Raw genomic sequence first — 21813 nt, forward strand, 5'->3', positions numbered from 1 at the left:
TAGGACCTTGTTGTTTATCCATGTTATATATAGTAGTGTGTATCTGCAAATCCCAAACGCCCAGTTTATCCCTCCAGCCCCTGTCCTTTCTCCCCCAGTAACTTTAAGTTTATTTTCTATGTGTCTGAGTCTATTTCTGTTTTGTAAATAAGTTCATTTGTATCATTTGTTTAGATTCCACATGTAAGTGATATCATACAACATTTGTCTTTCTCTTTCTCTATCTGACCTACTTCACTTAGTACAACAATCTCTGGGTCCATCCACATTCCTGCAAATGGCATGATTTCATTCTTTTTCATGGCTGCATAGTATTCCTGTGTGTGTGTGTGTGTGTGTGTGTGTGTACACAACATTTCCTTTATCCAACCATCTGTCGATGGACATTTAGGTGCTTCCATGTCTTGGCTGTTGTAAATACTGCTGCTATAAATACTGTGGTGAATGGATCTCTTCAAATTAGAGTTTTCTTCAGATATACACCCAGGAGTGGGATTGCTGGATCATAGGGTAAGCCTATTTTTAGTTTTTTAAGGAATCTCCACTCTGTTTTCCACAGTGGCTGCATGAAACTACATTTGGTGGGAATTCATTTAATTTGGAGTATTGGTGTGAGTCAAATCGGGAGATGAAAATCACAGTAATTTTAGGTGGGAAGACTTAACATAAAGAATTGTTAACTGTGAACGTAGATTGGAGCAAAAAGGGGTTGGCTGGCAAAAAAAAAAAAAAAAGAGAGAGAGAGAGAGAGAATGTAAAAAGCACAGGGATGACGGGTATAAGGGACAGCCATGCCCAGGGCTGAGATCAAGTGCCCAGAGGAGGGCCTTCCTTAACAGAGACCCGTCTTGCTGGAAAGGGCATGGCCCTGGTTCCTTGAGGTCCAGAGAAAGCATCTTGGTGCTGTGTTGGTGGATCCTGCAAGAAACTGCCCTCCAGGGAGCCAGGAAGGCTGTTTATGGGGCAGCATCCTGCTGGAAGCACGCCGGGGGTGCAGGCGGGAGAAGCCGCTAGCTGCTTGTGTTGCTGAGCCCTGTGCACCGCAGGAGGCTGTTTCTGGAGAGGCTGCAGGAGCCGGCGTGGCGAGGTCTCTGAGCTGCAGGAGCTGAGCGCTAAGGAATCCACCCAAGGAGGAAGCAAAGCCCTTCTGTCCTGTGATGTCTCTCCAGCGTCCTCTAATGACAAAGCGTAACATTGCACCAGCTGGCAAAGAAAAAAATATAAATAAGGGGCCCGGATCCATGATCCATTCGTATAGAGCAGGCAATGAGTTTGGAACTGAGAAGTGATAAACTGATAACTAGCACGGTCCACCCCTTCGGCTGCCGAGCCTCCATGTGCGCTTTCCTTTGTACACGCACTTGAACTCGTGTACAGCAACGGAACAACTTCCTATCTCCACCTAAAAGGAGCGATCGACCTCATGACAGATCCCTTCCCCCGAATGAGAATGACGGTCCCAGCAGTCACTGTATCCACTGTCGCGTTTATTCGCTACTCCCCGTGCTCAGTCCCCTCCCAGCGCAAACGCTACCACCTTCAGCTGAGTCTTCAGACTCGACTGGAAAGTGAACATCCAGCAACCTGGATATGAAATAAAAATGGGAAGGAGAAAAAAGGAGAAAATGGCACGGACGTGCAGATAAAGCTGCCATGTGCAGAAGGGGAACTGCGGGAGGCTGCTGCGGCCAGCGTGTCTGTGCGGGGCCCCGAGGCAGCGGCCACCCGGGCTGCTTCCTTCGTTCCCCATCCTAACGCCCCTCAGCTGCTCTGGTCCTTCAGCTGCGGGGTGACGCGTCCCTTCACCGCATGAGGGTCTGAGCACTCCATTGCCCCGTCCTTTGTTGTTGTTTTTGTGTGTTTGTTGGTGAAGGTTTCCATCACCCTTTGCTTGGGTGCGGAAGCGCTAAAGACGCCCCGAGAGTCCCCTGGGCCCCGGTTGTCCTCGTCGCCCCCCCCCACCCGCGTTGTAGCAGTAGCCCGAGTCCTTGGTAATCAGGTGCAATCACTTAGCCGAAAAATTAACCCGTTTCCCACGGCCTGTCGGTGCGGTGCGTCGGGAGCCTGGCGTGGCCGCGGGCGGGTCTCCCCGTCCAGCTCAGCGCGGCGCCCCGCGGGGAGCACGTCCCTCTGAGAACCGGGGCCCCGAACCGGCGGAGCTCGAGGCTTCCCCAGTCTGCTCAGGTCGGGCAGCCAGGCGGGCGCCCCTTCAGGTGGGTCGAAGCAGTGCATTCAGACATGATCCGTAGTGTCGTCGGCGGTGCGAGGCGCAGCCAGGAGTTTCCCACCGTGGGGAGGGCAGAGCGGCAGGCTCCAAACCCGCAGACTTCCCTGAGATGGCAGGACCCCGAGTTTTTGTGGAGTTCCACCCTCTCCTCCACCTTGTTTCACTCAGGCTTTGAAAGTACTTACTACCGCCTGCTCGTCGAATCCGGTCCACATAAGGCTTGCTTGCTGCCAGCGCAGTGGGCCAGGTGATGTGTCGTGGAGAAGCCAGATGTGCGTGTGGGTTCCCAGGCACCTCCGTGGAGAGCTGACTCGCCGCCAACGGTGCCTGTGTAGGAATGACTTTCAGGACTCCCTCTGCCTGTTCGTTGAACTCTGTAACAGAGAAGGGCATGAACAGATACCCCACATGGTGTGAGTTTTGGCAAGCGGTCCTAGAGGTGCATGGGCAGTGAAAAGTGAGGCGGAAACAAGGGGTGAAGCATTCAAGGCAGAAGCTAATCTGCGGAAATTTCTCAGCAGCCCTCACGTGAGCACACCTGTAGGCAGGGCGCTGGGTCTCCACTCAAAAGAGAACAATGGAGCTTCTCTTTACCATTTGATAATGAAGCATATAAATTACAAAGCACTGTGCTATTTTTTTTTCTTTTTTGATGGGGGAATCAAATGAAATAGAATCAATAAGAACTCCTTTGGTTTGCAGAGCACAGACCCGTAGGGGTGCTACACACAGCACGAATGTTTGTGAAATGCCATGCTTTCCGCATTCCATCTGACAATAATCAGAAACCAGGGTTTATCAACTGTAGGGAAAAGAGACTGAATTCGTTTTCTATTTTCTCTACTAGAATTACAGCAAAATGTTTGTCGTTACAAGAGGAAAACCAAGAGTATGCAAGCAGTTAATTAATAAAAAATATTGTTACTTGTCTGGATTTTGTGATATTTATGGTATTTGTCATTTTTATTTCTTGTAGTTTCTTTACTCATTCTGGACACGTACCCACTTTTGCATTTGACTATATATTGATAATTTTGTACATTTCTATTTAAATTTTCCAAAAGCATGTAAGTATCAAGTTCACCCAAACTTGGATCCACCCCGTGTTGGTGAGACATACAAAGAGTGGCCTTGTAATGCCTAATGCAAATCTGACCACTTAGTATTTACACGTGTCTAAAATCAGGCATTGTTCAGTTACTAATCTGAGACTTGGGCTTTTTTATCCTAAAACGGTAAAAGCACATCTAAGACTTCTAACTTACGAAAATACCGTGTTCTGTCAACAGACTACCCTCTGCCGAGACAAACTCACAGAAACAAAGGTCTTGGCGCTCATTAAGTTCCTCATGTGATGATGTCACATTTCTTAAAAGTAAAATTTATACTTTATTAAAATCTAAACTAAAACAAGGAAAAAAGTATGTTTTCAGCCTCAGTTCAGGGCCCCAAAAGGTCATGAGCCGTTTATTGATTTGCATATTGATTTTAATATTTTCCCAGCAGGTGGCAGTAAAGAGTCTGGTTCGAAGTCATTTAGCATATTACAACAATTAATGCCAGGCAAAAATAAAATATCTTGGGGACAGGGATTCTGTCTTTCTGACTTGGACAAAGGTGCTATATGGGCCGGTGGCCCTGCTGAGCTCTTTAAGTTCTATGTGTATATGTATGTGTATTAATTTTGTGTCCTGCACCTCTACCGAATTCACTGATGAGCGCTGGTGGTTCCTGGCAGCGTCCTCCGGATTTTCTGTGTATAGTGTCAAGTCGTCTGCAAATAGGACCGTTTCACTTTTTCCTTTCAACTTGGATCCCTCTTACATTCTTTTCTTCTCTGATTGCTGTGGCCAGGACTTCCGAAACTATGTTGAATAAAAGTAGTGAGAGTGGACATTCCTGACTTGTTCCTGATCTTCAAGGAAATGCTTTCAGCTTCTCACCACTGAGTGTGATGTTGGCCGTGGGTTTGTCATACGTGGCCTTTATCATGTTGAGGCACGTTCCCTCTACACCTGCCTTCTGGAGAGTTTTTAATCATAAGTGAATGTTGAATTTGATCAAAAACTTTCTCTATGCCTGTTGAGATAATGTGGCTTTTATTCTTCAGTGTGATAATGTGGTGCATCACACTGAGTGATTTGCAGATACTGAAACCTCTTTGCACCCCTGGGACAAATCCCACTTGATCACAGTGTCTGATCCTTTCAATACATCGTTGGCTCCGGTTTGCTAGTATTTTGTTGAGAATTTTGCATCTGTGTTCATAAGTGATACTGGCCTGTAATTTGGGGGGGATTGTTTCAGAAGGACAGGCATTAACTCTCGTGTACGTGCCTGGTAGAATCCCCCTGTGAAGCCGCCTGGCCCTGAGATCTTGCTGGCTGGGAGGTTCTAAATGACTGATACAGCGTCATTCCTGGCACTCAGTCTGTTTGTATTTTCTGTTTCTTACCAGCTCAGTCTTCGGGAGCGTGTGTCTTTCTAAGAATTTGTCCATTTCTTCTGGGTTGTCCATTTGATTGATGTACTGATGCTTGCAGCCTCTTCTGATCCTTTGTGTTTCTGAGGGGTCGGCTGTAACTTCTCCACTGTCATTTCTGGTATGATTAATTTGGGCCCTCTCCCTCTGTTTCTTGATGAGTCTGGCTAAAGGTTTATCAATTTTGTTTATCTTTTCAGAAAGCCAGTGTTTAGTTTCACTGACCTTTTCTATTGTTTTGCAGGCTCTATTTTATTTATGTCTGCTCTGATCTTGATGATTTCTTTCCTTCTACTAACTTTGGGTTTTGTTTGTTCTTCCTTCTCTAGCAGCTTTAGGTGGAAGGTGAGGTTGCTTATTTGAGATTTTTCTTATTTCCTGAGCTAAGCTTGTATTGCTGTAAACTTCCTTCTTAGAACTGCTTTTGCTGCGTTCCGTAAGTTTTGGATTGTCGTGTTTTCTTTTTGATTTGTCTGTAGGTATGTTTTTATTACTTCTTAGATTTTTTCTGTGGTCCGTTGGTTGTTTAGTAGCGTATTGTTTATTTCTAATCTCTTAGCCTTGTGGTTGGAAAAGATGCTTGATATGATCTCCATTTTCTTAAGTTTGCTGAGGCCTGTTTTGTGGCCCAGCATGCGATCCAACCTGGAGAATGTTCCACGTGCACCTGAGAGGAGTGTGTGTTCTGCTGCTTTTGGCTGGAATGCTCTCTAGACATCATTTAGGTCCATCTGGTCTAATGCGTCATTTAAGGCCTGTGTTCCCTTAGTGATTTTCTGTTTGGATGGTCCGTCCATTGATGTAAGTGGGGTGTTAAGGTCCCCCACTATTTTTGTGCTATTGCTAATTCCATCACATTTGAATGAGAGTCTTGCTGGGCAGAGCATCATTGGTTGTCAGTTTCTCCTTTTCATCACCTTAAATACATCATGTCACTCCCTCTGGCCTGCAGACTTTCTGCTGAAAAATGCTGATAACCTTGTGGGTTATCCACCCACAAGGTTATCAGCAGGTTATATATATTTTGCCTTTCTCTTGTTCTTTTAATATTCCCTGCTCATCTTTAATTTTTGCCATCTTAATCACAATATGCCTAGGGGTGTTCCTCAGGGTTAGTCCTGTACAGCACTCTCTGTGCTTCTGGACTTGGGTGACTGTTTCCTTTCCCAAGTCAGGGAAGTTTTCAGCTATTATCTCATCAAATATTTTCTCACTGGAATTTGACACAACATTGTAAAATGACTATAACTCAATAAAAAGTGTTTAAAAAATATTTTCTGAGGCCCTTTCTCTCTTCTTCTGGGACCCCTAAAATGCAAATATTAATGTGTTTGATGTTGACCCAGAGGTCTCTTAATCTGTCATTTTTTTTCATTCCTTTTTCTTTTTTCTGTTCTGTGTTACTGATTTCCACTGCTCTGCCTTCTAGCTCACTGATCTTCTGCCTCATTTAGTCTACTGTTGGTTCCTTCTAGTATATTTTTCATTTCAGTTATTGTATTCTTCAGCTCTGGTTGTTCCTTATATTTTCTAGCTCTTTGTGCTAACTTCTCACTCTGTGCATCCGTTCTCCTCCCAAGGTCTCTAACTGTCTTCACAATCACCATCCTGGGCCCCTTCTTGGATAGATTGCCCAGCTCCACTTCACTTAGTTCTTCTTTCTGGATTTTACCTTGTTCCCTTGTCTGGAACATGTTCCTCTGCTGCCTCATTTTGTCTTAATTTCCATTTGCATTTTTATGTGTGTGGCAGGTTAATTATGTTTCTTGACCTTAGAGAAGTGGCCTGCTGTAGGAGCCACCTGTACTTCCCAGCAGTGCACTCCCTTCTCATCACCCAAGGGCTGGGGGCCAGCTGATTCCAAGGCAGAGTCCTGCCTGTGTCTGTGGACTTAATCCACAGGCTGTGGGATCATAGTTTTCTAGTTTCTGGCGTCTGTCCCCTAGTGGTGATGGCCTGTAGGCTTGTGCAGGCTTTCTGGCAGGAAGGGCCGGAGCCTGCCCACTTGTGGGTAGAGCTGGCGCTTGGCCTTCTGGTGGGCGGAGCCGTGCCTAGCAGCATGTCTAGAGGCAGCTGTGGGCTCAGAAGGTCTCTAGGCAGCCTGTCTGCTGGTGGGTGGAGCCCCACTCATTGTTTGGCCTGAGGCACCCCAGCACTGGAGCCCACAGGCTGTTTGGTGGAGCCAGGTCCTGGTGCCAAGGATCCAAGTGAGGTGTTAGCCTCAAGGAGAGCTCATGCAGATGACTACTCCCCACTAGTCCACCACCAGCTTTTATGTCCCCAGAATGAGCCACAGCCACCACCCACCTCCCCAGGAGTCCCTCCAGGACCAGCAGGTAGGTCTGGCCAAGGGGCCTGTGAAGTTACTGCCCTTGCCCTTGGTCCTGCCGTGCATGAGAGCCTCTGTGCGCCCTGTAAGAGTGAAGTCCCTGCTTCCCCCAGTCCTGAGGAGCCCTTTCAGCTAAGCCCAGCTGGCCAGCAAAGCCAAATGCCCTGGGGGCTCCTCTTCCTGCTGGTGGATCCCCCCACCCCCTCCCAGGCTGAAGACATGACACTGGGCTCAGAAGTCTCACTCCTGTGGGAGAACCTCTGTAATACAATTACCCTTCAGTTTGTGGGTCACCCACCCAGGGCTGTGGGATTGGACTATATGGCAAATGTGCCCCTCACTGCCTCGCAGTTCTTCCTCCTTTATATCTCTAGATACAGAAGATCTTCTTTGATAGGTTCCAGTCCTGTTTTTTTCCTTCTTCTTTTTAATGGAGACACTGGGGATTGAACCCAGGACCTCATGCATGTTAAGCATGTGCTCTACCACTGAGCTATTACCCTCCCCTCTTCAGTTTTTTGTTGTTGTTGTCGTTGTTTTTAATCAATGGTTGTTTGGCAGTTGGTTGTGATTTTGTTATGCTCATGAGAGGAGGTGAGCTTAAGGGCCTACTCTGCCATCTTAATCTGATAATCTAGAAATGTCTAACCAAGACTTCTTGACATCATCATCTTTTTCCACTTCAGTTTCCCTTCAGTCATCTTTCGTCCCAGGTTGGGGGGTGTTGGGATGTAGCCGAGAGGAAATGGAGTTGGGAATAGACACAGCCTGGGGTCGGTGGGATGCACTCCCATGGGCCTCAGTCACGTGCATTCATAGCTGGGTTGTTGCTGGCCCTGCTCATAGAGGAATGACCTCCAGGAAAACTCCTACCACTCGGTGTCCTCATCCGCCCGAGGTTCTGGCATGAAGGCGTCCAGATGGCATGAGGGCCGGAGGTCATGTCATCACATGAGTGTGTCCTACGTACTCATCACAGAAGGTACACGAATAGTGGTAGAGAAACAGTTTTAAATGTTTGGAATCAGAAGCTACGTGTAGAATTTTTCTACCAAATACTATAGCTCATATTTAAAGGAAAATAGGCAGATGACTACCCTCAGATGTACTAGATGTTATTAAAAACAATTCAGTTTTTAGCAATATCAGGCTAAAGAAGGCTTTTCTAAGCTATCGATAATTTTTTAAAAACTGAGAGAACTTACAATATTGAAAAATGAAATACAAAGTCATTGTCATGTAAATTACTGAAGATTATGAAGCAAGAAAATGAAGAAAAAAGTTATAAATGCGTATTAAGCAGTTGAGAACAAAATTACATATTTTCCCTGAATTCCAGCGTGTTTGCGGTTTTCATCAGCTCTTTAATTGTCATAATTTGTTGTGATTTCTCTTCTCATGTTGTGTAGGTATTCACTTCCTCATCCAATTTTGCATCCTTTTCCTTAAAGTGGCTCTGCAACATTGTTTCGGTCCGCGGCTCCCATCAGCGGGAACTCCCACTCGCTTGTCCTGTGAAAGCAGTGAGCGCCAGTCAGCGCTAGGGGAGAGGTGACGGTCCACAGAGAAGACCACCAACCTGAGTCCTTCAGGGACACGCGCTGCCTTCCTCCCCGTCCCTCTCCCAGCAGCCGACATCAGGCGGGTTCGCCTTCGGTGAGGAGGATGTGTTCTCCCGCCAGACTGTGTCCTCGCCCCCTTGACCCCGAGGAGCAGCAGTGGGGAGATGACAGAAAGAGAAAACCACGCTCTCTCTCTTCCTTAGATCATCGCTGCGACCTCGCTGGGCCAGCGGCTTTGCACGTCCCACGTTTTGCGCTTTCTGAGCAGACCCACGCCTCTTCCTGAAATTCTTCCTCCTTTTCTGTTTCACATACTCACCCTTCATGACTCAGCGAAGTGACTCATCACCTCTGAATAGTCTTCCCAGGACACTCGGGGACCGTTCTTTGTACAGTCAAAGCACCGTGTGATGTGTCTTTGGTACAGCACTTATCTCATTGAATTGTCAACACTTCTTGGCTTTTCTGCCTCTGTTGATTGGCACCGAAGGCTTTCAGATCTGGGACAGAACCTGGTGCTTGGTAATTGCTCAATAAGCATTTATGTGTCAGATGAGCTAGTGTGGGAGCCTGGAGAGCAAAGAAACCAACAGTTAGCCTTTGTGAACGATCCTTGCTTGGGTCCTGGCCCACAGCAATGGCTCAGTGAGACTGGAAAGGTTGCAGAGATACTTCTGAAGGAAGAGGTAAAGTCCATGAAAGGAAATGATGTGGCGCTTAAGAAGAGAGGGAAGTTAGGGATGATGGCATTTTTAGATAAGAAGACTATGAGGGGCGTTGACATCATTAAATGCTACAGACGTAAAAGGCAGAATGCAGGTGTGGGCTTATGACCGATGAGTGTACATCTGGATATGCTGACAAGTTCTTTCATCTTATCTCATTGTCTTCTGGTGGCCTCTGCAGCTTTTTCCAGTCCTTGGTCCTACGATCACTCCCGCTCATTAATCTTTCTTTACTAAACACACCCTCAGTGACTCATGCCCAAAACCTACGCGACGAATGGCCAAAAGGGGACCGCACGCCCAGAAGCACTGGCTGGGCTGCGCTCAGGAGCGTGGAGATTCTACCTGCGCGTTTTGACTTCTCCTCTGAGTCATTAGTTTTATGCTCTGAGGTGACGGCAGTTGTCACCTCCTAAAGTGAATGATGCAGTCATTCCAGCAGAAGCTAAACACCTGGTCAATGTCTATGCTCTGTCTGCTCCCTGAATACTCCAAAACACCAGTCATCCTCGGTGAACGCAATAACCACCCACCAACTGAACCCGAAGTAGTCTGGAGACCAATGTAGGCAGTTCGCCTGGATGTGGTCCCCAGAATAGTACCTAACAAAGAATTGGGGCATGCACGGTGGGTTAACTCTGGTCCACATGACCTACCTGGAGAGCAAACAAGTTGCTAGCTTTACCAATGATGCAGCAGCTCCTGTACCAGGGGTCTGATTTTGCCCTCGCAACCTCTCTGTGAGGTAGCGATTTTTTAATCTCTGCTTTAAAGATGAAGAAACTGGGGCTCAGAGTGATGACCCAACCCAGACGGCTCTGGGCGGCAGAGAGAGAAGTGAAGGTCAGGCTCGCCTGAGGCCAAAACCCTCGCTTCTCCTATTACATCCTATTCGAAGTGTTCGGCTGATGATGAAAAGGGCAGAGTTCCCGTGTCAGTGACACTTGGAGAGTACTACTAACCACTTGAGTTAACTGCTTACTTTTACTGATTAACTCTAGTTCTGAAGTCACTCCCAACCATAAAAGTTTTGCTCTGACTTTCCCACTGAACCTATTTATAGAACCCAAAGCACTTTGATGGCACCCACAGCACAGTACAATCATTGGAGAATGTACGTAAATTATTTTAAAGGCTCGATAGATCTCCAAGGTCATCCCCATAGATTAAGTGTCAGAATGAAATATTACATTTCAACTCTATAGGCTTTTTGAAGTAGATTTGAAGACAATAACTGAGAGTCCTGAAAAGTGCAATTTGCACTACCGAAATCCCAGAGGCCAGTCATTTTTAGTTGCCATTCAATAAAATGTGTGATTTGGCTTCCTGGAGTGGACTCTGTTTCAGATCTGGCCACCTGATGGTGACACCCCAAGCAACCAGATCACATTTGTGAATTTGAAGGATTTACACCAGTGAAATTCACCTCATCACAAAATCCTCTGTGCTTTAGAAAAAGTGTATAATCTGTAGCAGAGAATTAGGCAAACCACTTGACCTCACCTACGTGAAAGGACATTTTCTCTAGAGACACTGATGCAAAAAAGTGTGGTCAGTAGTAAGGGGGGGTTGGCTCTGGCTCACAGGCTGCTGCTCAGTGTGCCAGTCCCCCGCCTAGCCCCGCAGATACAAACAGGTGGGCGCGTCAGAGAAGAAAGCGGGCCGTTCCAGCCGCTACCTAGCAAAGCACATGATGCAGGCCTGCCCGCTCAGCGTCTCTGCATCAGATCAGGCCACAAAGCCCTGCCGTCTCTGGGCAGCGGTGGTCTGTCATTTCCCGCGTCTGCGTGGCTCTGCTCTAGGGGCTGGTGTGTTGAGCTCTGAAATGCTGCTGTTCACCATTTCCTCTACTGCTTCTTAGCTCTTCAAAGAATAAGGAAACCAATAAAGCCTCTTCTGTGTGTTCGCTGCAGTTCAGGGCACGGGCTCCGGGCAGAGGGCATGGGCGGGTGGCGGGCATTCCTTTCTCCCCAGCGTCGTGATCTCGGCCCCTATTCCCCAAGGCTGAGGACGGGGTGACTCAGCCAACACCGCACGGTGAGGGGGGTGTCCTGACGGCTCCTGACACCCCCTGTCTGGGAGCAGAGCGAGGCTGGGGTCCTGGTGGCTGCTGGTCGCATGGGAGAGGGGGCAGGCGAGCCCTCAACACCGGCACTGTGCGCCAGCAAATCTTTGCTTCTTTTGGACTCGGGAAGGTAGCATTTGCAGCAGTAATTTTTCATTTGTCTGTGTAATCAGGCTCTTCAGCCACATAAAGAACCATTTGTGACCGTGGCTGGGTGCTCTGCTGGCCGGGGACTGTCAGGGGCATCTCAATAAAGCCAAGCAGACGGCTGCTCTTTGTAAAACTAAGCTTTTTTCCCCATAGGATTCTGCTTTAAGTCAGAGTCCCCTTTCCCATTTGAACTTAAAAAAAAAAAGGCAAATCTGCTCCTCTGAAGGATTCTTTCTTTGAAAATAACTACATATACTTGTGTTTAACCTCAAGTTAATTTTTCACTAAAAAACAGGGACCAGAGGAGGGACCATTGTTCTGCAGTAAATCTGTAGGAAGAGGCAGAGGTGCTTCCTGGATGCAAGGACATGACACTTTCCGCAAAAACAAACAAACAAACAAAAACCCTGCTCCTATATTCAGGGATGGCAGCTAAATGTGAAGAAAAGGAAAGGAAGGGAAGGGAAGGGAAAAGAGAGCAATTATTCCCCAATAATTTAAGGGGTTTGTTTGCAGAGCATAATAACTGAATTTTCTCTGCCATTTCTGAGAAAATATGAAAAAAAAATTTAAATTAGTCTTGCCCATTAAAGCAACTTAAATGTCCATCGACAAATGACTGGATAAAGAAGCTGTGGGATATTTATACAATGGAATACTACTCAGCCATAAACAAAAATAAAATAATGCAAAAAAAATTTGCAGCAACATGGATGGACCTGGAGATGATCATACTAAGTGAAGTAAGTCAGAAAGAGATGTCTCATGATATCACTTATATGTGGAACCTAAAATACAACACAAACCTATTTACAAAACAGAAACAGACCCACAGAAATAAAATACAAACTTACGGCTACCAAGGAGGAAAGGGGGCGGGGAGTGATAAACAGGGAGTTTGAGGTTTGCAGATACTACTACTGTACATAAAACACAGAAACAACAAGTTCCTACTGTAGAGCACAGGGAACTGTATTCAATATCCTGTAGTAACTTACGGTGAAAAAGAACATGACACGGAGTATATGTCTGTATGTGTATGGCTGAAATGTTCTGCTGGACACCAGAAAGCAACACAGCATTGTAAACTGATTACACTTCAATTTAAAAAAATGAAATAAATCATAATTAGAAAATAAAATAAATAGGATACTCAGAAAAAATATTTATAGATGCAACAGAAAACTTGGAAAAATCAGAGGCAGCAAGAGAAGAGGAGGCACCAGTCTCCCATCCGTCCGTGTCCCCTGAGTGCGGGGCTGCCTTCCAGGGGAAGGTCGTCTACCGTTTTGCTGCCTTTTATAAAGCAAGCCCGAGGAAGCGCCTAGTCAGAGATGCCAGACCGTCTCCCTGTGGGGTGTCGGCTGCTTGCAGGAGTATCTGGGAATGCCAGCTGCCAAGCAACTCAAGAACGCGGGGCTCGTGGGATGTTGCCCCTCTCCTGGGAGGAAGAAGACGATGGAGAGTTGATCTTGGGGGCAGCCCTTCTTACCGGGACAAGGTGGGGATGCCCACTGTCAGTTCACAGTCCAGGCAACACAGAAGGCTTCTGGAACCACCTTTGGACAACCCTCTTCCGCCCTGACCCAGGCCAGAGAGCAACTCAGCAGCCAAGCCAAAAAACAACTCTGCACAGTTCTTCCTCCAACGCTAATGACATGTCCTTTGAATCGGTTTTGTCAGCATGTGGCTGGCCCCCTGATCACCTAAAACCCTGCGCTCGATCCAGGCCCCCAAAGTTCTTCACCAACTCTACCAGCCCCATCAGAATTCCTGTTTCTGAAGAGCTTGATGCAGGTTTGGTCCCTTGGTCATTACACACACTGAAATGCGAAACCAGCCCGAGCTTTCTGGAGGGCGTTAACCCTGCTTATCAGACAAAGCCTAACACTGGGCTCTCACTGGAAAATCCCCAAGATTTTTCTCTGAGTTACAAAACGCAGGACCTGTTCTGAATTCTGCAAATATGGGATAATGTAGCGTCCACCCACGGACCACAGCGCACAGCACGGATTTCGCAGCCCCGACGAAGCAGCCCCACGTGAGGCCGTGGCTGGTGAGACGGGGTCTGGGAGCTGCAGGGCTGCTCGGCTCTTCCTGGTGACAGCCTTCTCTTCCAGAAGCTACAGCCAACTCTGAGTGGTGGCGCTGAGGGCAGGAGCCAGAACCTAAGGTTCCGTGCAGTTGCAGGGTCTACGGCCGACTTACCATGTCTTCCAACCTCTGGCTGCAGAAGGAAGACAGAAGTGGTTTTTCCACTTACCAATATTTCAGTCTAGTCATACGTAATTAGTAATTACGTAACCTGTTTGCGCTTCAACCAGCACCTAAGCCTCTTCCTGCACTCATCCTCAGTTCCTGAGCCGGGGTCTTCTAAAGCCTCACTCTCCGTCTCTGGGGTTCTCTCTTCCTCCCAGCTTCGATCCCACACTTCTACCCAGTGGGACTGGTCAGGATTTCTAACCTTCTGTCTCTGGTCCTCTATGTAGTTCAGTTAAAATTAATCATGTTTCTTCTGCCTGAAATTGCGTTCATTTCTCCAAATGCCCCATCACCCTTGAGGCTCAAGTCAGATGACCTCTCTTTCATGAAGTCTTCCCTGACCTTAACAAGGTTCAATGGCTACGTCCTTCCTTCTAAACTTCCAAAGCCTCTCGTTTGACCCCCTTTGACGGCACACACATTCTTCCTCTAAGCGTACGTTCTCAATGTACGGGATTATCTCCGGTGGTGGGAAAAGCCCTTGCCAAACAAAGCCATGCCTTCTCCATGTTTGAAATGTCAGAGCACCGAGAAACATCTCGCCCAGGGCGAGGAGTCAGAAAACGCTGAGTGTCGTTCTATAAGAAGCTTACTTACCCAAGTGTGTCACAAACGAGAAAAAATACGTGGTAGAAACACTGAGCAGAACGTGTGAAATGTAGGCTTCATCATTGTTTGGACGGGGTGAGACCAGCAGATCAGGGCGTGGCTGCTGTGGGAAGGGCAGGGGCGCCCACGCAGGGGCTGCCCGGGGACGGCCTAGAGGGAGGCAGGGGGGCTTGCGGGCGAGGAGTTTTACTGTGGCTCTTTCGGGAAAGAACAGAGGGCGTGGCAAGCAGGCACGCAGGATTAAATTAGAGTGATTTCAGTGGGCTCTGCGGTGTAGGGGTCACACCTAGTGATGCCCGACCCTGGGATGATTAGATCAGGGGTGCAGAGACCCCTGGGAGTGGGAGGCACTGACAAAGAAGGGGGTGGGCTCCACTCCAGATTGGCGAGTTTGCGGTATGGAAGGCCCCCCAGCACGTGAGCCGTTTGCTGCCTCTAGGAGCTCGCTGACGCCGGGAGGGCGGTCTCTCCAGGGTCAGGAAGGCCCTGATGTCAGAGCATCAGAAAGACAGGGCATGAAGAAGCATGACCCCTCCAGGGCCTTCTTGCCCACTGGAAGCCACCACCGCTTCCTCGCCCGCACCGTCCAGCCCTTCCTCGCCCGCACCATCCAGCCCTCTCGTCCTGTCCCTTACGCCTGCCCCATTCACCTGCCTGTGAGTAAATACAGTCCAAGAGCACCATCAGGAAAAAGCGTTTTTCCATAAAATTTGCAGCTAATTTAGATGCAGCCTTTTAGACACCAAGGGAGTCATCTGTTTAAAACTGAAGCATGCCACTTACAGAGAAGTACCCTCATCCTGGGTACAGACTTCACAACTCATCAGGAAGTAAGGACGTTTCTTTTTATTCTAACCGTTTCATGAGACACTTTCCGAGACATAGTGCACATTTCCTTACAGTGTGGCCTGGTGTTTAGAGCGTGGACTCTAGTCCCAGAATGACTGGGTTCCAGCCCTGCCTCTGCCACTCCCGTCTGTGACTGGGAGGCAAGACACCCTTTCTGCTCACCCTCCTCGATTTCCCCTCCTGCAAAATGGGAATAATAATCACAGTGACAGCTGCCTTGCAGTGTTGTCCTGAGGAGTGAGCGCACCTAGAGCGGTTCCTGGCGGAGATGCCATCGCTCCATGACACGTGCTCCTGAGCTGCTGGCGAACAGCGCCCAGGGCAGCCCCGCGCGGGCCGGGGGCCGGGCGCCTCCAGCTGTGGCTTGCTGGTCCTGCCTGGTGGCTCTGCTCTTGGAACGCTGCTATCGGCTTTTCTTTATCATGTCAGGCTGTTGGTCAAAATGTCTTTTCGTTTCTTGTCACTGTCATATCCTCAGTACCTCGAACAGAACTTAGAACTTACTATGCACCCAGTAAATATTTTTGAAAGGATGAGAAACTGTCCTTCTTTGCTTTTGCCATCATACTTCCAGCATCAAACAACAAGATGTGTTGCTTGTGATCCGCTCAGGGCAGGAAAACCAAATGCCCCGATGTGGGCAGGCCACGTGTAAACCTGGGCTGGGGCACAGGCATGCCCACACACCACCAAAACTGTGTGTCCAGGAAATGGAGGGAGAAACATCCCCTTGTTGGGAAGGACGGATCAAACATGAGCTGATCTGATTATTAAGCTTGGCAGCCACTTCGTGTTTGTAGCTGGATTCTGACCCTGAGCCAGTCCTATGGGCTCATGTCAGGGCCCCACAGGCCATACGTAAATGTGCACAACATTGTTGACTCGAAACCCTGTGCAGGGGACGCGGGCAGCATGGCTTTGGTGTGCCCCGCACGGGGGACCACGGGAGCGGGGAAGCCGCAGCACTCGCCACCTCGGCAGGTCACCTGGGAAGAGCCTCCCTCACCCACGGTACATACACCTTCTTCTTCCAGGCATCTGCTGATGGACATTTAGGCTGTTCCCATGTCTTGGCTGCTGTAAACAGTGCTGCTATGAACACTGGGGTGTGTGTACCTTTTTGAATCAGTGCTTCCTCCAGCTACGTGCCCAGGAGCCGTAAACCCTCATTCACTGAGGACGAGGACCTGCGTCATAGACCTGGGGCCAGGTGCAGTGATGAGGAACAGAGGCCAAAGAGTCCCGGGGAAGAAGGGGCCAGACCCACCAGAGCGCGGCATGCCCGTGGACGCGGCCGTGCCCAGCTGCCGAGCTGGCGGGCTAGAAGTAGCCGACCGGAGTTGGAGCTGAAAATTAATGATGGTCCCAGGGGTCTTCTTTTATTTAAAAAAGATTTCGTAGGTTCCCAAAGATGCCCACGCCCCAATCCTTGGAACCTGTGACTATGTTACTGTCTTGGCAAAAGAGACTTTGCAGGTGTGATTAAGGTTAAGGACCTGGAGGTGGGAAGAGGTGCTCGGATTACCCAGGTGGACCCAATCTGACCACAGGCGTCCTTAGAAACAGAGAGCCTTTCCTGGCTGCAGAAAGACGGTGGTGTGAGGATCACCTCGCTGCCTCCTCGCTGGCTTTGAAGCTGGAGGAAGGGGCCACAGTTGGGGGAGTGTGACAGCCACCAGAAACAGGGAAGTCCAGGGAGCAGGTTCTCCTCTGGGGCCTCCAGGAGGAACACAAGCCCTGTTGAGACTTGATTTCAGACCCGCCACACTCCCGGGGGATGGACTTCTGACCTACAGGACTGTCAGGTAATAGATTTCTATTTAAGTGGCCAAATGTGAGACAGTTCACTGTAGCAGCAATAACAAAGGAATATAAATGTTTATACAGCTCCTTCTTGGGCCAGTGCTGAGCTAAACATTAAAGCTACAGCAATATGTAAATCAGACCTAATTCCTACCCTAGTGAGGCTTACAGTCCAGTTCTTACAGAGTCCTAAACCGGCTGATATATGCAGAACCAGGGAGTTTAAGAGAGAGGTCGTCTCGTCAGGGCACTTACTTCTACCATGTTAAGTCTGCAAACCGTGCCCTGAATCATGCGAAGTTTCTGATTCAGCCTTTCTATGGATGAAATGTGCTCTTGACAAACAAAAACAATGTCCTTACATAAGTAACTTCTTACTACTGAGATAAAGTGGCACTCACAAACTAATTTTAAAAAGGGGGAAACAATTCTACAGTATTGTTTAGCAAAAACTACCAGAGGACATGAATAGCCAGCAGTTGACAGAGAAGATAAAAACACATGACTGTGGAATTAAATACCGAAGTCCACCAATTTTTGTCAAGGTTAGTAAAGCTGGTTATTCATGAAGTACCACACAGACAATAGCTACATATATACTTATCATATGTTGAGTATTTGATCTGTGGTCACAAACATCCTAAGAAATAAAGCACATCCTTTTATTATTTACTGATTTATTTTTGTTGACATGTAGTTGATTCACAATATTGTTAGTTTCTGGTATACAGCATAGTGATTCAGTTATATATATCTCTATATATTTTCATATTCTTTTTCATTATAGGTTGTTACAAGATATTGAATATAGTTTCCTGTGTTATATAATAGGACCTTACTGTTTATCTATTTTATATATAGTAGTTTCTATCTGCTGATCCCAAGTTCCCAATTTATTCCCTCATCCCTTTTCCCCACAAGCAACCATGTTTGTTTTCTCTGTCCGAGTCTGTTTCTGTTTTTTAAATAAGTTCATTCGTGCATTTCTTTAGATTCCACATAAAAGTGATATATGATATTTCTCTTTCTCTGTCTTATTTCACTTAGTATGAAATCTCTAGGTCCATCTATGTTGCTGCAAATAGCATTCTCTTATCATTTTTTATGACTGAGTAGTATTCCATTGACTATATATATCACATCTTCTTTATCCAGCCATCTGTTGATGGACACTTAGGTTGCTTCCAAGTCTTGGCTGTTGTAAACAGTGCTGCTATGAACATTGGGGTGCATGTATCTTTTTAAATTAGAGTTCCTTACAGAGATACCCAGGGATTGCTGGATCACTTGGTAAGTCTATTTTTAGTTTTTTGAGGAATCTCCTTACTGTTCTCCATAGTGGCTGCACCAGTTTACATTCCTACCACCAGTGCAGGAGGGTTCCCTTTTCTCCACACCCTCTCCAGCATTTATTACTTGTAGACTTTTTGATGATGGCCCTTCTGACTGATGTGAGGTGATACATCATTGTAGTTTTGATTTGCATTTCTCTGGTAATTAGCAATATTGAGCATCTTTTCATGTACCTATTGGCCATCTGCATGTCTTTATGGGAGAATAGCCTGTTGGTACCTTCTGCCAATTTTTGGTTGGGCTGCTTCTTTTTTTTGTTGTTGCTATTGAGTTGTGTGAGCTGTTTGTATACTCTGCAAGTTGAGCCTTCGTCAGTTGCATCAATTGCAAATATTTTCTCTCATTCTGTAAGTTCTCTTTTCATTTTGTTTATGGTTTCCTTTGCTGTGCAAAAGCTTGTAGGTTTGATTATGTCCCATTTCTTTATTTTTGCTTTAATTTTTATTGCCTTGGGAGACTGACCTATGAAAACATTGCTAAGATTTATGTCAGAGAAGACTTTGCCCATATTCTCTTTTTGGAGATTTATGGTGTCCTGTCTTATCTTTGAGTCTTTAAAGCCATTTTGAGTTTATTTTTGTGTATGGTATGAGGAATGTTCTAACTTCACTGATTTACATGCAGCTGCTCAACACCACTTGCCAAAGAGACTGTCATTTCTCCACTGTATAGTCTTGCCTCCTTTGTCAAAGATTAATTGACTGTTGGTGTGTGGGTTTATTTCTGGACTCTCTATTCTGTTCCATTGATCCATGTGTTTATTTTTGTGCCAGCACCATGCTGTTCTGATGAGTCTAGCTTTGCAGTGTTGTCTGCAGCCTGGGAGGGTTATGCTTCCAGCTTTGTTCTTTTTGCTCAGTATTGCTTTGGCAATTCTGGGTATTTTGTGATTCCATGTAAATTTTGAGATTATTTGTTCTAGTTCTGTGAAAAATGCCCTGGGTAATTTGATAGGGACTGCATTAAATCTGTAGACTGTTTTGGGTGGTATGGCCATTTTAACAATATTAATTCTTCCAATCCAAGAGCACAGGATATCTTTCTATTTCTTTAAATAATCTTTGTTTTCCTTTATCAGTGTTCTATAGTTTTCTGCATATGTCTTTCAGCTCCTTGGTCAGGTTTATTCTAAGTATTTTTTAACACAATGTTAAAAGGGGTATTTTTTTACTTTCCTTTTTTGATCTTTCATTGTTAGTATGAAGAAACGCAACAGATTTCTCTATGTTAATATTGTATCCCTCTACCTTGCTGAATTCATTTGTCAGCTCTAGTAGTTTTTGTATGGAGGCTTTAGAGTTTTCTCTATATAGGATATCATGTCATCAGCAAATAGTGACGATCCTACCTCTTCCCCTCTAATTCGGATCATTTTTATGTTTTTTCCTTGCCTGGTTGCTATGGGGAGGACTTCCAATACTAGGTTTAATAGAACTGGTGAGAGTTCTGTTCTCATCCATGTCTTGTTCCAGATTTTATGGGGAAGGCTTTCAACTCTTCACCACTAAGTATTATATTGGCTGTGGCTTTGGCATAAGTGCCTTTTGTTATGTTAAGATATGTTCCCTCTATACCTACTTTGGTAAGAGTTCTTATCATGGATGGATGTTGAATTTTATGAAATGCTTTTCCTGCATCTGTTGAGATGATCAAGTGGTTTCTGTCCTTCCTTCCGCTGCTGTGGTGTCTCACAGTGCCTGATTTGGGTATGTTGAACCATCCTTGTGTCCATGAGTTGAATCCAACCTGATCATAGTGTATATTCTTTTCTATGTGTTGTTGGATTCGATTCGTTAATATTTTGTTGATAATTTTTGCATCTGTATTCATCAAAGATATTGGCCTATAATTTTCTTTTCTGGTGGTGTCCTTGTCTAGTTTTGGTATCAGGGGGATGTTGGCTTCATAGAATGACTTTGGGAGTGTTTCCTCCTCTTCAATCTTTTTGGAAGAGTTTGAGAAGGACTGGGTATAAGTTCTTCATGGTGTGTTGGTAGAAATCCTCAGAGAAGCCATCTGGTCTTGGACTTCTGCTTGCAGGGAATTTTGTTATTGTTGTTGCAGATTCTGTTTCACTTTTACTGATGGATGGATCTGTTCAAATTGTCTGTTTCTTCTTGATTCAGTTTTGGTGGGTTGTATGTTTTTAGAAATGTATCCATGTCTCCTAGGTTGTCCAATTTGTTGTTACATAATTGTTCATGGTATTCCAGTATTCATCATTTTTTGTACAGCTGTAGTATTGGTTGTTATTTCTTCTCTTTCTTATTTTGTTTATGTGAGATTTTTCTTATTTCCTGAAGTAAGCTTGTATCACTATAAACTTCCTTCTTAGAACTGCTTTTGCTGTGTCCCATAGGTTTGGAACGTCGCATTTTCATTTTCCTTTGTCTCTTAGTGTTCTTTCATTTCCTCTTTGATGTCTTCAGTGATCCACCAGATGCTTAGTAGCATACTGCTAAGCCTCCACGGGTTTGTGGTTTTTGCAGTTTTTTTTTCTTGTAGTTGATTTCAAATCTCATAGTGTTGTGGTCAGATAAGATGCTTGATAAGATTTTAATTTTCTTAAATTTACCAAGGCATGCTTTGTGGCTCAGCACGCCATCTACCCTGGAGAATGTTCCCTTGCACTTGAGAAGAATGTGTATTCTGCTGCTTTTGGATGGAATGCTCTATAAATATCAATTCATCTGGTCTAATGTGTCATTTAAAGCCCACGTTTCCTTACTGATTTTCTTTCTGGATGGTCTGCCGGGCGGTGTAAGTGGGGTGTTAGGGCCCCTTACTGTTTTGTGTGCTGTCGATTTCCCCTTTATGTCTGTTAATATCTGCCTTATATACTGAGGTGCTCCCATGTTGGGTGCACATATATTTACGATTATTGTATCTTCTTCTTGGTTGGATCCTTTTACCGTCACGTAGCGTCCTTCTTTGTCTCCTGTAACAGTCTTTATTTTAAAGTCCCTTTGATCTGAGGTAAGTACCACCACTCCAGCTTTCTTTTGACTTCCGTTTGTGTGCAATACCTTTTTCTGTTTCCTCACTTTCAGTCTGTGTGTGTCTCCAGATCTGAAGTGAGTCTCTTGTAAGCAGCAAGTATACAGGTCTTGTTTTTGTATCCATGCAGCCAGTCCGTGTCTTTTGGTTGGAGCATTTAATTCCACTTACATGTAAGGTAATTATTGATACGTATGTTCTTACTGCAACTTTGTTAACTGTTTTGGATTTGTTTCTGCAGTCCTTTTCCCCACTCTCTTCTTTTGTTCTGTTCTCTTATGTTTTGGTGGCTATCTTTAGTATTATGTTCGGAATCCTTTTTCTATTCTGCGTGTTATGTATTACGGATTTGGGGTTTGCAGTTACCAGGAAGTTTGGGTATAGCAGTCTATGTATATAT

The 21813-nt window shown here is 46.0% G+C and overlaps 1 protein-coding gene and 1 non-coding gene across 2 annotated transcripts in view; both read right to left on the minus strand.

The window, feature by feature from the left end:
- The window catches only part of LOC140688665 (serine/threonine-protein kinase Nek7-like), a 118424-nt gene that overhangs the window by 10930 nt on the left and 85681 nt on the right, over positions 1–21813 (minus strand). The window lies entirely within an intron of this gene.
- On the minus strand, positions 7470–7543 carry TRNAV-AAC (transfer RNA valine (anticodon AAC)). Its single transcript has one exon. It is a non-coding gene; the product is annotated as a tRNA-Val (tRNA).

Source organism: Vicugna pacos, chromosome 23 (assembly GCF_048564905.1).
Source record: "Vicugna pacos chromosome 23, VicPac4, whole genome shotgun sequence".
Classification (NCBI taxonomy): domain Eukaryota; kingdom Metazoa; phylum Chordata; class Mammalia; order Artiodactyla; family Camelidae; genus Vicugna; species Vicugna pacos.